A 15,497-nucleotide genomic window follows, 5' to 3' on the forward strand; every position below is an offset into this window, starting at 1 on the left:
GTTGATGAGATGCTAGCAGCGGGTACCGCCAGGACCCGGCAGTGTGTGATCTCAGACAGGGGTGGCCTCCGCCGGCCCTTCCCACATCCCAGCACGCGTCCAGGGCACTCTCATTCTTTGGGTTCCAAGGAAACCGCTCTCCTCGCCACACAGGAACCCTTGACTGAGACCCTCCCCTAACTGCACCATCCGGCCTGAATCACTAATGCCTAGTTCACAAGACCAGCACAAAGTAGCTCCCCCATCCCACCTGTGTCTGTTCCCAACTCGCCCTCTCTGGGAATCTGACCACTCAGCTTCGAGCTTTATGTGGCAGCTCCTGATTGGTGGATTGCGGAGAGCACATTAGAGAGAGCTAAGCTGATTGGTCAGACCTCGCGCGCATCTATAAAGGGGTCAGAGCGGGTTGGAAACGCAATCGCCCAGGAGGGGACCGTAGCATCCGTGGCACTAACTCAGAGGCGTCCTGTTGCCTTAGTAACCGCAGAAGCTCTCCGCCCGAGGTCGCTGTCCCGCGGGGCGGCGAGCCCTGTGCCGCCCCGGGCTTGCGGGGACACAAACCCCAGTTCCTTCAGGAAATCTTTCCAGAGCGATGAGGAGAGACGGGATAGCTTCGATTGCCTCATTTCTGTCAGCAAGGGGGAGCCCTCGCTTTTAGTCTTTATCCTAAAGTACTTTTATTTGTCAACGTTAAGGTAAAAGGCCACTTGCCTTGACATGGGCGTAAGAAATACTTTTATTTTACAGGTGACTGTAATTGTTTAAAATTAGTCAACTGTGAAAACATTGGCAGTCAACCTTTCACTTCCGAACTACCTTTTCTATGAGAAAAACGTGTTCCCTGCTTGCTCTTTATATGCTTGCTAGACGCGTGTTTTGTTATCTGGGTGCCCCGTGTGTTTCTCCTCACGCAGATGACATCATGAATCCCTGCTACATTCTGAAATTTTCAGATACGTTAACAGATGCAGAAAGAGGCGCTCCGAGTGGAGTTGGCCACCGTTAGGGATGTTCTCCACCATCTCATTCCTAATCGCCTTGGTTTAAAGGTAACAGACCTGGTTTTTCTTCTCAGAGAGTGGAGGGTACTGATGGAGAAGACTAGGAAGAAGCGGACAAAAAGGGAAAGTGGGAATATGTACCAGGCATTCTTGGATATCCTCAATGTGGACAAATTTTCCTCTCCCAAAAGTAGTTTTTTAATTTTGTTTTATGTATGTATTTTTTCTTCTTTTTTTTATTGACTTTATTTTTTTAGAGTAGTTTTAGTTTCACAGCAAAATTGAGGGTAGAGATTTCCCATATGTCCCCTTCTCTCACACATGCATGGCTTCCTCCATTATTAACATCCCTCACTAGGGTGGTACATTATTGGATGAACGTACATTGACACATTATCATCACTCAAAGTCCATCGTTTATGTTAGGGTTCACTCTTGGTGTACATTCTACGGATTTGGACAAATCATGCATGTATTTTATCAAGTAACTCAAAGCATTTGGATCTAAGTTTGTGCAATAAGCAGTTTAATAGCCAGTTGATGCCAGCTTGGTATTTAAGAGAAAGACGAAGGGGAAGGAGAAATATGACTATTCAGTGATGTACTGGTTTTCTTATGTAGCTTTGAAGGCAGTTCCAAGAGGAATTCCAAACATTTTGAGCAATATGGTGGTGTCACCTAGAAGTAGATATATAGCTTCCCACGGGGACTTCTTTGAAAAGCAATCCTAATTTGGATGTGGAAATTCTGATAATAAAAATTAATTCATCTTCCTTTTTTTCCTCTCTCTCTCTCTTCCATGTTTGTCTCATTTTCACAAAAGATTTGGGGACATGGCTGTGGGGGATCAGAATTGGCCACCCCAAAATGTGTCTCTTTGCCTTGATTATTTTTAAGAACAAAAGACTCTGAAAGAAACTTTGACCTTCCCCCTAACTGCCTAAAAGAATTTAAGATAGAAATCCTGTTCCAGAAAGGAGCTAATACCAGAAGACAACTACAGTGTAATGTAAAATAGGTGTGATAGACAGAAAGACACAAGCAAGTCCATTTTTATCAAAGTTCTGTCTCTCAGGTCACATTGGCTATAGATGGCCCAGCAAACACTTGTTTTACAAACATTTGCATTTCCATCTCCATGTAAATTGCTTTCCTCCCCTTTGAAGTCCCAAATCACTACCTCGCCCCCCCCCCCATCCTCCTTTATCTTTGGCTGAAGATGGTATTTAAGGTGGTGGCTTTGGCCAATTTGGCGAGTTACTCAGCTTTCCTGGGTTTCTCCCATGTATACATGTTATTAAACTTTGTTTGATTTTCTCCTGTTATTCTGTCTCATGTCAATTTCATTCTTAGACCAGCCAGAAGGACCTAGAAGGTAGAGGAATTATCTTTCTCTTCTACATGCTTTAATAGATTCATGTCATTTAAAGCTGCTTTGAAATGTGAAAATATATAACTGTGGAGTGTATTACTATTATTTTAGGCATTGCCAAATTTATTACCAAAATTCTTAGTCATCACTGACTACATCCTGTGGTATTCCGATTAAAACAGGCTATAGGTGTGTTACTGAAAAATTATGTAGGCCAAAATTGAAAATGTTGAACAAAATATTTTCCTGTTGACTTTGAATTGTAATTTGGGACAGATTTTTAAAAATCTTTATTTCTGCTACCTTGAAATTAGTAGGGATTCCTAATTCTCTAGGCTTTTCTACCACCTGTGTTGTTAATGCAATGCATAAATTGAACCACATTTGATTGCCAGGATTTTGGTTTTGTTTGATCAAAAACAGTCAAGTCTTGACAATTTCATACGATTCAACCTAATATATGAATAGGAAAAATTTTACTTAAAAATATTTTACAAGTTAATTCTTTTTTGATATAAATGATCACCTCCTAATGGATTGATTTTATAAGTTAAGATTTTATATATTGGGTTTACTTACAGCAGGACCTATTTAAAACTTACCAGACTTTTCTGTTTTGCACATGTGTGGTATGATATTCTGACTAGAAATTCAGGAATTTAAGGGCAACTAGAAACCTTTCAGTACATGTCTTTCGCAGCATTAACCACAATCCTCCCTGACAAGTTGGAGGTTACTGACTTTGAAACCTAGCCAGTTGCTGAGAACCCAGTCTGTATTCTTTTCATGACCCTTAAAAACTGGCCTGTTTCCTATTAATGATTTTTTTTGTTTTGCTTGGGGTATGTTATGGTCCAGTTTCCTGGCTAATTTCCAGATCTTCTACCATTCTTCTTGTGTAACTCATTTTCTTTGCGGTGGGTCTCACCAAAAGATACCGTGTACAGAAAAGAGGCTTCTGGAAATTATCTTGTTTCAGCAACAAAATTGTTTAAACATCTGACTATCATTTAGAACCAAACATCTCTGGTCTCATCCATGGAAAATATCACACATAGCAGAGAAAATTGAGAAGAGCTGGCAGAGGATATCTGTTGAGTTTGCATTGTGTACTGTTCAGATGAGTTCCTCGGAGACCTCAGACCAAGGTTATTTTTTGCTTCAATTTAACTTGTTGGGTGTGTCCTTTTTGTGGAGAGCTGAAGATCGGTCTGGTTTTAAAGGTGAACTTGAGAAACCATTTGGTCCATCCTCCTCCCATCTGGAAACTCAGCATCCTAATGGACATCAAGCCTGACTCAAAGGCAAAAGGAGGCTCTTCAAAATTCTTGGGCAGAGGGGCATCCCTGTTGATGCTCACCTTTGCTGATGTGTTGTAGTCCTAGGTGACCATTTCTGTGAGGGCCCTGCAGAGGAGGTAACTCCACGTGGTTTGGACCAGTGGTTTGTCAGCCTTAGAAGCCATTGTCCTTTAAATCCCTGGTTAGGAACTTTGAATCCATCTTATCTTTAGGAGTTCAGTGGCTTATAGATTTCTCTAAGACCATCTTTCCAGAGTTGTTTTTGATGACATAAGAAAAACCTGCCAAGAAACCCTGGTTAGTCTCGAATTACCCTTGGAGGCTGAATTGCTTTAATCTTAGGGTGTGACAGTCGAGCTCACAATGAGATTTCCATCTACCCATTTACAGGCACTGAACTAAATAGGGCTAAGAAGATTCCACGGCCTTAGGAACACACCTCTGAGTCGGGCAGCAATGGCTCTACTTTTTTTAATGTAAAAAATGTGAATTTCTTTGTTGAGCCTGATAGGCCTCATGCTTCTAGGATATAAGTTACACTGTTATTAATGAAATCTGCAGGATGAAAACATTGGGATAATTAGTCAACAAGTCAGTCACCCATAACACATACAACCAGAGAAAATCAGCCTTCATTAGTTTCCTCACAATGTCAAATTCCTTGTTAATAATTATAGCTGTCTTAATTGAACCTCAGGTGGCAGTTTTCTGTCTATCAACTGAAGAAGAAACATTTCAGTTTCATGCCCGTGATCTATTACTAATTATTGTATGAAATTACAAAAGCATGTTTGTGTGTTTTTAAGCCAGAGCTATCCAATGGAAAGATAGTGCTATCCATATATGTAAATTAAAGCCTTCTAGAAGTCCCATTAAAAAGTATGAAGAAATAGGGGTCTGGCCCCATGGCTGAGTGGTTTAGTTCACGTGCTCTGCTTTGGTGGCCCAGGGTTTCGCCGGTTCAGATCCTGGGCACGGACATGGCACTGCTCATCAAGCCATGCTGAGGTGGCGTCCCACATGCCACAACTAGAAGGACCCACAACTAAAAATATACAATTATGTACCAGGGGGCTTTGGGGAGAAAAAGGAAAAATAAAATCTTTAAAAAAACCCAAAAAACAAAACAAACAAAAAAGTATGAAGAAATAGGTGAAGTTAATTTTAACAATATACTTTATTTAACCTAATAAATCCCAAAGAGTATCATGTCGCCATCTAGTCAGTATAAAAATTGTTAGTAAGATATTTTATATTTCTATTTTTGTGTGAAGTCTTAGAAATCCGGTGTGTATTTTACATGTACGGTGCACAGCGATTTGGACTAGCTGCATTTCAAGCGCATGATAGCCACATGTAGCTAGTGGCTGTTGAACCCAACAGCATGGCTTTAAACTTTATGTATCTGTACAGGCAGAGGATATTAGAGGAACAAAAGAGCTCCTACTGTGTACAGAGAATCCATGGCACCAGATTTCCCAGAGTATGCTCCCTCTGTTCAACATTTAAACTTTAAACCTAAAGCATTGACTTCCTTTACTTAAAACCCCAGCAAGTGATTTTGACTGAAACAAGAAAACAGCCTCATAGACTCAGTGTCTGCCCTAAACAAATTTGAGAAGTGACACAGGTGGCTTTGGCCTGGTAGAATGAGAATGACTTTGGGAACAGGACAGAGAAACCTGAGTTCAAACCAGCTCTGCTGTGTCTGAGCTGTGAGCTTATGCAATCTGCAGCCTCTCTGGTCCTTACCTGCTTTCATCATGGGCACAAAAATACCAGTCTTGTAGGGTTTTAGTGGGGATTAAGTTAGATTCCTTATGTGAATGTACCTCGTTCAATCATTGTGTGGTGTATGGGAGGTTGTCAGTCTACTTGTGCTGTCATCTTCCTCTTTCTCCATCTATTTTCATCATCAGGGCACAACCTTTCTCCACTTTCAATCCCTCTTTTAGGGTCTGAACTGATTTCTTATTCTGCACTCCCGGAACATCAATTTCTGCTGTAGCCTCTGCTCATAGGTCTGCTGTAATTGTGATCTTGTTATAACTATCAACCTTACTGTTGAAGCACCAGTAATAATGGCAGGAACAATTCAGCTACTACCCATTCCAAACCCACGTGAAATGTTCCACTGAATCCCTCCAAACCTCGTGAGAAAACCGGCAGTGCTTTTGACCGATGGGTGGCAGCATTGTCTAAGTCACTAATCGCTGAGCTGCTGGTTCCTGAGTTAGTTCCCTTTTTTGTGCTTTGCAATTAGCTATAGTTCATTCTCTCAACCTGGAGGAGAACTTTTCATCAGAAAGTGTAGGACACTGGAGTACAACGTTAGCCCTTAAAGGGCTAGACACAGAGCTGCTGTCCATTCAGACACTTAGGGAGACTGCTCAGGTCCAGAGTCAAGGTGCCCTTTATGGATGGGTCCAGGGCAGGGACCTGAGAGGGTGATGGCAGGATAGAATGCTTTCTGAGCAGGTGATTGCCAAAGGTGAAGGTGTGGGAAATGAGAGGGTAGAGAGGTTGATCCTAAGTGGCAACATGAAAAAGCAAGAGCTGCTGCTGACGGGCATCAAAGAGTGGTCTTGTTGGTTCACTGTGATAACTGGGAAGTGACTTTCTTACTCTCATAACCCCTCTTAGTAGGACCCGTTATCTTTGAGTTAGAAAGATGTGCTTAAAAAATATTCTGTTTTTAAAATTATCTTCTCACCTGGAATTTGCTATATACCTTCCCCCCCCAACACCAAATACAATGAGAATTTGGTACTCTTGAATGATAATCTTTAGGCACCACATTACTCAATTATTTGAATTAAAGAGAGTCTAATCATATTTGCAGACAAACTTCTTTAAGGCTTTCCTTTAAATTTCCTGATTTTTGTCAGGTGACTGATTTGGTATGGATCAAGAGATAAATCAGAGAAGATTTAGAGAATGCAGAAAAGCACCAAGTAGAAAATAAAAACCACCCATTATCTTTAAAAGACATATATCTTGAAAAATGGGATAGAAAACTATTGGTTATTGTTCCAGGGGCATGGACTAAACCAGAAAGCTTTTGAGTTGTAAGTCAACGTACATGAATTTTATGATTAACCATGCTGACAAAAAAGAAAAAAGGAATGAAACTTCTAGGATTATCCCTTTTGTTGGATTGTTCAGTTATTCATTTATATAGTAAAACACCTAAGAGCCTACTATGTGCTATGTATTGTGCTAGGTTGGGGAGGGGGTTGGGAGTTGAGCAATGAATAAGACACAGTTGTTGCTTGTAAGTGCCTTACAATTTACTAGAGAAGAGAGACAAGCAAATCAATAATTCCAATGCAGTAGGTGCCACAATAGGAGAACACACTTTGTTATAGAAGCAGAGGGAAAGGCATCTAATTGCCTACTGGCAGCCAAGAAAGTCTTCACAGGGAAGTGACACAAGCTATCTTTAAAGGCAAATAGGAATTATCCAGATTGGGCATGGGAAGTTGGAAGAAGGAAGGACATTCCAGGCAGAGAAAAGAATTGTGCAAAGACATATGTATTAGATTGCTTGATGTTCGTGAGGAATGGCAAGTACCTTGGTATGAAGCTGGAGCAGAACGTGTGAGTATGTTGGAGAATAGAGGGAGCGGTGGAAAATGAGTTCAGACAGGGAGGCAGTAGCGAGGTAATGATGGACTTTTATGTCATGTTGAGTCGTTTGGAATTTTATCTTGTAGGATTTGATGAAAGACGTATGTGGGGGGTGGGTAGTGGGAGAAATATGGGATGACTGCCAGGTTTCTAATTTGGATTTTGGATGAATGTTTGTAACGTAGACGAGGGGCAGAAAGATGATGGGCTACTTTCAGACTTCAGAGGATCCTGCCCAGATGACAACTGACTATATGAGTCTGGCCATCAGGAGAGAGATCTAGAATTCTAGTTAAATTTTTGGTTAATAATAATAACCATTTACTGAGGACTTACTATGTGCCAAATTCTGTATTAATCCTCACATTAAATCCTCTTAACAACCCTATAACCACATTTTACATGTGAGGAAGATGAAGGTACATGGCTTGTCCAACATCATCTGTCCAGCAAGTGGTGGTGCCAGAGTCTAAGGCCAGGCTGATTCCAGAGCCTGCATTCTCAACCATTGCCTTCTATAAGAGCCATCTGCGTGGAGGTTTAGCTAAGCAACAGGCAAAGACAAACCTTTCAGGGACAGGATGTAGAATGAGAAGAGGACTAAGGCTGAAGCTCTGGGGAACATAACCATGTGAGTCAAATAGCAGAAGAGGAGCTCATGGAGCCTAGGAGAGAGCTGCCCAGAGAAAGGAGGAAAACAGGGAAAGGATATTGTCCAGAAAACCAACAGGATAATTCAAGGAGGGAGAGGTCAACGATGGTAAATGCCACAGGGAGGCAAAGTAACAAGGACTGAATGGAACCTTGATATTTGTCCCTCTGTGCTTTCCTGGCACCAGCCCTACATTTCCAGCTGATGCCAAAATGTAAGCACTTAGGTGTTCCACAGGCTTTGTCACCTTTTAAGTTCCATTTCTGTTGACAATATTATTATTTTCTTGGACATCCAGAATATATACTTAAAGATCTTGGGCTGGCCCTGTGGCGCAGCGGTTAAGTTCGCACATTCCGCATCTCGGCGGCCCAAGGTTCGCCAGTTATGATCCTGGGTGTGGACATGGCACCGCTTGGCATGCCATGCTGTGGTAGGTGTCCCACATATAAAGTAGAGGAAGATGGGCACGGATGTTAGCTCAGGGCCAGGCTTCCTCAGCAAAAAAGAGGAGGACTGGTAGTAGTTAGCTCAGGGCTAATCTTCCTCAAAAATTAAAAAAAATAAAAAAAAAAAGATCTTTGATGTCCTTGTCCACCATGACCACTAATGACTGAATCCGTTTTTTTTTGACTCTCACTCAACAACATTCTCTCATCTACCCTTTCCTCTTCATGCTCTTCTGATACCCCGGTTCTTTGCTTGTTATCTCCACCATTGTATTTCTATCCTGATTTGTCTTATTGCCTCTGATTGCATTCTCCTCTAATTTACCTCACTCATTAATCCTTCTGAAGTCTCACCACACCACTCCTAAGCTCAGAACCTTCAGTGGCTCTTCATTATTTACATATAATTTCCAAATTCTTGTTGAAGGCCATCTATGAAATAGTTCTAGCTTATTTTTCCTAGTTTTTGTTTTGCTGCTGCTGCATTATGCGTCTTGCCTCCTATTTCCCAGCCAGACTGAAAAATGTCTTGTTTCCTGTGTTTGCCTCTTCAGATCCATTGCTTAGGCCAATCCTTCCACTTGGATGCACTTTCCTTTCATCTTTCAGGTCCAAATCTTCCCCATCCTTCAAAGGTCATCTGAAATACTGTTTTCTCTGGGAAGCTTTTCTTGACCCCTTCCACCAGAAATAATTTCAGTCTTCTTGGAACTCACATGAGTATGGCACTTTATCTGTACCCCTTTCAGGGCAATTAATGCTTTCTACCCTATATTATGGGGATGTTTTCTTTTGTGTATGTGTCTTGACTTAGTTTTTGAAGGCAAGATCTATTTTTTAACTATTTTTATGCACTTCATTTTGCTTACTGTATGGATGTTTTATATATAGTGTTTTGTTGAATATTTATTTATTGAATGAATGAATGAATGGATAGCTGACATTACTGTCAGGACCTGTGAAATTTCTGGGTATTTCCTTCCTCATCATCTCTTTAGACAGAGCCTTCTTCTTTTTTTTTTTTTTCATTGAGTTAATGATGGGTTACAATCTTGTGAAATTTCAGATGTACATTAATATTTGTCATTCATGTTGTAGGTGCACCACTTCACCCTTTGTGCCCACCCCCCACCCCACCTTTCCCCTGGTATCCACTAAACTGTTCTCTTAGTCCACATTTTTAAACTTCTCATATGAGTGGAGTCATACACAGATTTTCCTTCTCTCGCTGGCTTATTTCACTTAACATAATTCCCTCAAGGTCCATCCATGTTATTGCAAATGGAATGATTTTGTTCTGTTTTGCAGCTGAGTAGTATTCCATTGTATATATGTACCACATCTTCTTTATCCATTCATCTGTTGATGGGCACTTAGGTTGCTTCCATGTCTTGGCTATTGTAAATAATGCTGCAATGAACATTGGGGTATGTAGGACTTTTGGGATTGCTGACTTCAAGCTCTTTGGATAGATACCCAGTAGTGAAATGGCTGGATCATATGGTAGTTCTATTTTTAATTTTTTGAGGAATCTCTATACTGTTTTCCATAGTGGCTGCAGCAGTTTGCATTCCCACCAGCAGTGTATGAGGGTTCCTTTTTCTCCACAACCTCTCCAACATTTGTTACTATTTGTTTTAGTTATTTTTGCCAATCTAACGGGTGTAAGGTGATATCTTAGTGTAGTTTTGATTTGCATTTCCCTGATGCACAGCGATGATGAACATCTTTTCATGTGCCTATTGGCCATCTGTATATCTTCTTTGGAGAAATGTCTGTTCATGTGTCCTGCCCATTTTTTGATCAGGTTGTTTGATTTTTTGTTGTTGAGTTGTGTGAGTTCTTTATACATTATGGATATTAACCCTTTGTCGGATGTATGACTTGCAAATATTTTTTCCCAGTTAGTGGGTTGTTTTTTTGTTTCAATCCTGTTTTCCTTTGCCTTGAGGAAGCTCTTTAGTCTGATGAAGTCCCATTTGTTTATTCTTTCTCTTGTTTCCCTTGTCTGAGAAGACATGGTGTCAGAAAAGATCCTTTTAATACTGATGTCAAAGAGTGTACTGCCTACGTTTTCTTCTAGAAGCCTTATGGTTTCAGGTCTCATCCTTAGGTCTTTGATCCATTTCGAGTTTATTTTGGTGAATGGTGAAAAAGAATGGTCCATTTTCATTCTTTTACATATGGCTTTCCAGTTTTCCCAGGACCATTTGTTGAAAAGACTTTCTTTTCTCCATTGTATGCCCTCAGCTCCTTTGTTGAAGAGAAGCTGTCCATAGATGTATGGTTTTATTTCTGGGCTTTCAATTCTGTTCCATTGATCTGTGCACCTGTTTTTGTACCAGTACCATGCTGTTTTGATTCCTGTAGCTTTGTAGTATATTTTGAAGTCAGGGATTGTGATGCCTCCTGTTTTGTTCTTTTTTCTCAGGATTGCTCTAGCAATTCGGGGTCTTTTGTTGCCCCATATGAACTTTAGGATTCTGTGTTCTAATTCTGTAAAGAATGTCATTGGGATTCTGATTGGGATAGCATTGAATCTGTAGATTGCTTTAGGTAGAACGGACATTTTAACTATGTTTATTCTTCCAATCCATGTACATGGAATGTCTTTCCATCTCCTTATGTCATCATCCAATTCTCTCAGAAAGGCCTTGTAATTTTCATTATACAGATCCTTCACTTCCTTAGTTAAATTTACCCCAAGGTGTTTTATTCGTTTTGTTCAGATTTTGAATGGTATTGTGTTCTTGAGTTCTTTTTCTGTTAGTTCGTTATTAGAATATAGAAATGCTACTGATTTATGCAAATTGATTTTGTACCCTGCAACTTTGCTGTAGTTGTTGATTACTTCTAAGAGTTTTCCAATGGGTTCTTTGGGGTTTTCTATATATAAGATCATGTCGTTTGCAAACAGCGAGAGTTTCACTTCTTCCCTCCCTATTTGGATTCCTTTTATTCCTTTTTCTTGCCTGATTGCTCTGGCCAGGACCTCCAGTACTATATTAAATAAGAGTGGTGATAGAGGGTATCCTTGTCTCATTCCTGTTTTCTCGGGGATGGTGCTCAGTTTTTGCCCATTGAGTATGATGTTGGCTGTGGGTTTGTCATATATGGTGTTTATTATGTTGAGGTAGTTCCCTTCTATACCCATTTTGTTCAGAGTTTTTATCATAAATGGCTGTTGGATCTTGTCAAATGCTTTCTCTGCATCTATTGAGATGATCATGTGGTTTTTATTCCTCAGTTTGTTGATGTGGTCTATCACGTTGATTGATTTGCAGATGTTGAACCATCCCTGTGTCCCTGGTATGAATCCCACCTGATCATGATGTATGATCCTTTTGATGAATTGCTGAATTCTGGTTGCCAAAATTTTGTTTAGAATTTTTGCATCTATGTTCGTCAGTGATATTGGCCTTAGATAGAGCCTTCTTAGTGCCCTGACCACTCAGCTAGATGGTGAAGACCCATTGCTCAAGTTTGAGAAAGGTCATTTTGAGTAGTGTCAATGTCTGCAATAGAGGGCTTAGGTAGATATTTGATTCAGGAGATGTGCCCTAAAGACTAAATTTTCCTATTTGGGGAAAAATCTACAGTTCTCTGGAGCATCTCAATGTCCAGTCTGAGTGTTATTGAGATGTTTAATGTGGTTACCCTCTGCAGAGGCAATGTTCAGAGTGCGGCTTTGAAGGTGGGTAGGTATTAAGGGGAAAGGAGAAGGTGCTTGTCTTGGGGATGGCATCCTGGATCCGTTGGAAATATCTTCATGTTTGGCGACTGTATAACATTTCCAGTTTTCCTTTGTCTCAGAGATAGAACCAGATTAGAGAATTAGGAGCCATAGCCAGAACGCTGGACCCAGTTTGGTGGTGCCTGTCTGTCTTGCTTGTGAAATTCAACCTGGAGTGTGGAGTTTCCATGGCTGAGCCTCGTATCTTGCACAGGTCTCTCTGGCTTTCTCTAGCCTCTGAGGGTATTTTCCTCTTTAGCCACATGTGGATGAGCTGCTTGTTAAGCAAAATGCAGTGGAACGCAAAGAAGGAATCAGTGGAAAATGTCTTATGGTGTTATGTTTATTTGGGTTTCAATGTTAAGTTTAAGCCTATAATTTGAGTGCACAATCAGTTGGGACTCTTAGTTTCTTACCAGCTTGGGCAGAGCGAAATTCTTCCCTGGGAGTGGAATCCAGGTTTTGTTATCTCCTTTTTAGCTGTTGTTGTTGATGGTGGTGAGGATAATCTAAGAGAAAATTCTCATATAAGGAAGGGGTTATCCAGAATTTATGAGCTCTTCAGACAATCCACCTATTTGAGCTTTTGTGTCCTACAGAAGATAGCATATCTTCATTAGAGAAGACCAAGGGAAACTAAATTTGTTGCTAATTATGTGCCTGGTATGGAATCTGGCAAAGAGAGCAATTCGATAGTCTTTAAAAAAATTTCTTCCCAGCTGCTTCTCCCCATCCTTTCTTATTCATCTTCCTCCTTCCATCCAGTGGTGGGCAGTCATGAACCAAGGTAAATGTCACTACTTAAAAGGTGAGGCTCCTCCAATCCTTGGGGAGGGGAAGGTGAAAAAAGATACCCACCACCTATTGCCTTTGTTAAGCAGGCGCTACAGAGCTAGCTGTCTGGTTCTTCCTCCACCTGGTCCATAGGTACCCATATCCCAAATGAGAAGCTCAAAGATAAAGAAGATCCTAGGTGCCTCCCCCTCTTAGCTTGCATATCACTTTCTGCTTTCATCTCCCTTTCTTTATGTCCCCTTTTACCCAATCTCTGACTTATTCACACTGATACCTTCTCACATGGACCCTGAAGGGATTACTTTGGAATCATTTTCACTGGAAATTAGTGGATCCATATGTGCTCACAATTTTTTCATCTCCTATTTTAGAGAAAACAGATTTGGTATTTTTGTTTAGGTATTCTGGTGACTTTTCCTTAATTCCTTGTTCCTTTGGTCCTGGGTTCTACACTGTTCTCCCTTCTAATTTTGCTCCCTTGTAACCTGTGCCTGATGCTTTTGCCTGTTGTTCATTAGAAACTTGGAGATGGGGGATCTTGATGTCTAGAATGAAAAATTAATGGGAATCTCTTTTAAAAAGGGCATCAGATGAGAAATACCTTTGGTGCTATTGCTAGTTTGGAAATTTGATATGGACCCTGGGGCTGAGAATTAGAAATTCAGATTTAGAACTGGTGGTCTAAAGATCCTGGATTCCACTTTATGAGTACACCAAAACAGGCTGGTAGAATCAGGTGACTCACTACACAGGCAAAGGGAAGTCATCTTTAAGATTCTAGCCAAGATTGTGAAGACTGACCAACTTGGAAAGCAGATCATTTTACATCTTCAGGTATCTTATTAAACTTTCTGTAATGATGGAGAATGATGCATATATAATATCCAAGCAATGTAAAGAATTAAAGCTGACAGGACTGGGAATCGTGTTCATAGAGCACTTGGTAGTTTCCTTGTTATTCCTTATGCCAAGACACGTCTTCTCATTTAGTCATCACCACCTCCTTGTGAAGAGGGCATCATTACCTTATTTTATAGATAAAGAGACTGAGGCCAGAAAGTTTAGGTTAATTGTTCCGAAGTCACACACAAAGACCGCGACAATCTAGGTCATCTGACTTCAGGTATCAGCCTCCTTCCATACATTTAAGTCTATATTTTGGTGATCAAATGGAGTAAGGACAAAAAAATTAACATTTTTGCCTTCTAAAAGGAAGTAGGCTTCTTGGATGAGTAGCCGCTTTTGTTCTGTGGAATCAGATAATGAGAAGGGAATAGCACTGGGTGATTGAGCTACACTGGCAAGGGCAGAGAAGTACTGGAGTGAAAGCAGAGCAGTTCAGAGAAGGAGCAAGGAAGTGGGATGACAGCAAATGCAGGCTGAGGTTTGAGAGGTCATTTCTGAGCATTTGTGGAGTGTTGGACTTGAACTTGGTACTACATCAGTGCTCAATGAGAAAGTAGGAAGGGGATGGGCAAAGAGGGCCTTGAGAAGTTTCATTACCATTATGAATGGAATGCTCCCTTGGTGCCTTTTAAAGACACTGCAGCAAAGATTTCAATTGCTTTCCAGATCTCTTTGAAGACCAGCTTGTTCTTTCTTTGGATTCAGTGCCTCTCTATAGCTGGCTCAGGTTTATGTGTGTTAAATGAGCTAAAAAGCCAAGATGTTAGTCCAGGTTTTCACTCTCTCATGTGCAATTAGGTAGGGAAAGAGAGGTCAACAATGTGTTGCGTCCAAGCTCAACAATGCCAAAGAGAACTCTTTGAGAAATGGGCAGAGGAAAAGGTTCTCTCTCATCTCCTCAGCTCTGTCGATGGAGGTCACAGTTAGGGCTGAGCCAAAGAGCCTCAGATTTGAATTCTGAGGGTCTTCACTTCTCAAGTGCCTCTTTTCTTCTTATCCCTGGGAGATCCTTCTTGGTGCTGATATGATCCTTCTGAAATTGCATAATGACCATGAATATCCTTTTATTCACAGGAAGAGAAATAGCACAGCTCTAAAGGGAGAAGTTTTTGCCATTTCTCCCCATTTCATAGCTTGTGGTAAGCATGGTCTTGTGACTCGATCCCACTGGTGTAATAGTCTAGGCAGCCATGCTGGCCACGGGTCATGAACTGAGTATGGAAATGCGCTGCCTTAGCTGAACCGCGGACCTCGTCCCAGGAGAGAATCCGCTGAGTCTCAGCCCAGTCAGGGCTGGGAAGAGGAAAATCTGAGGCCAAGGGTAGACTCTGGCAGAAGACTTGTCGGGGGACTTTAGGTCTGATTTTGCTGAGGATTGGTCTTTTATCTGCTGGTTTCAAGGCTGTTAGTTCAGGAGTAGGAAGTTGATTACTCATTAATTATACATCAATGTCTAGAATGGGCTTCCCTTGTGCTCATTGACAGAGCAACAGCCTGTAGTTTGAATAGGGGTAAAAGCAACTATTTTTCTTTCCTGTCCCTTGAGTTACTTCCTTCCACAACATGAAGTAACTGTGCTTGCAAAATGATGCACACTGTTCGTTCCAAAATGCTGGCCACTGCTCGATTATTACTGTAATTGTGAAGATTTGTAATTT

General features: G+C 40.9%; 1 long non-coding RNA gene across 3 annotated transcripts in view; it reads left to right on the forward strand.

Annotated features, from left to right (window-relative positions):
* The first annotated feature begins 389 nt into the window (after positions 1 to 389).
* Positions 390 to 15,497, forward strand: part of LOC103547340 (uncharacterized) — a 65,381-nt gene continuing 50,273 nt past the window's right edge. For 2 of the 3 annotated variants that reach the window (XR_011536850.1, XR_011536849.1), the window contains exon 1: positions 477 to 695. This is a non-coding gene — a long non-coding RNA (uncharacterized lncRNA). Of the gene's footprint in view, positions 696 to 15,497 lie in introns of all 3 variants that reach the window. The other variant, XR_011536848.1, reaches the window with a different exon arrangement.

The sequence above is a fragment of the Equus przewalskii genome, unplaced genomic scaffold, assembly GCF_037783145.1.
Source record: "Equus przewalskii isolate Varuska unplaced genomic scaffold, EquPr2 ChrUn-3, whole genome shotgun sequence".
Taxonomy (NCBI): Eukaryota; Metazoa; Chordata; class Mammalia; order Perissodactyla; family Equidae; genus Equus; species Equus przewalskii.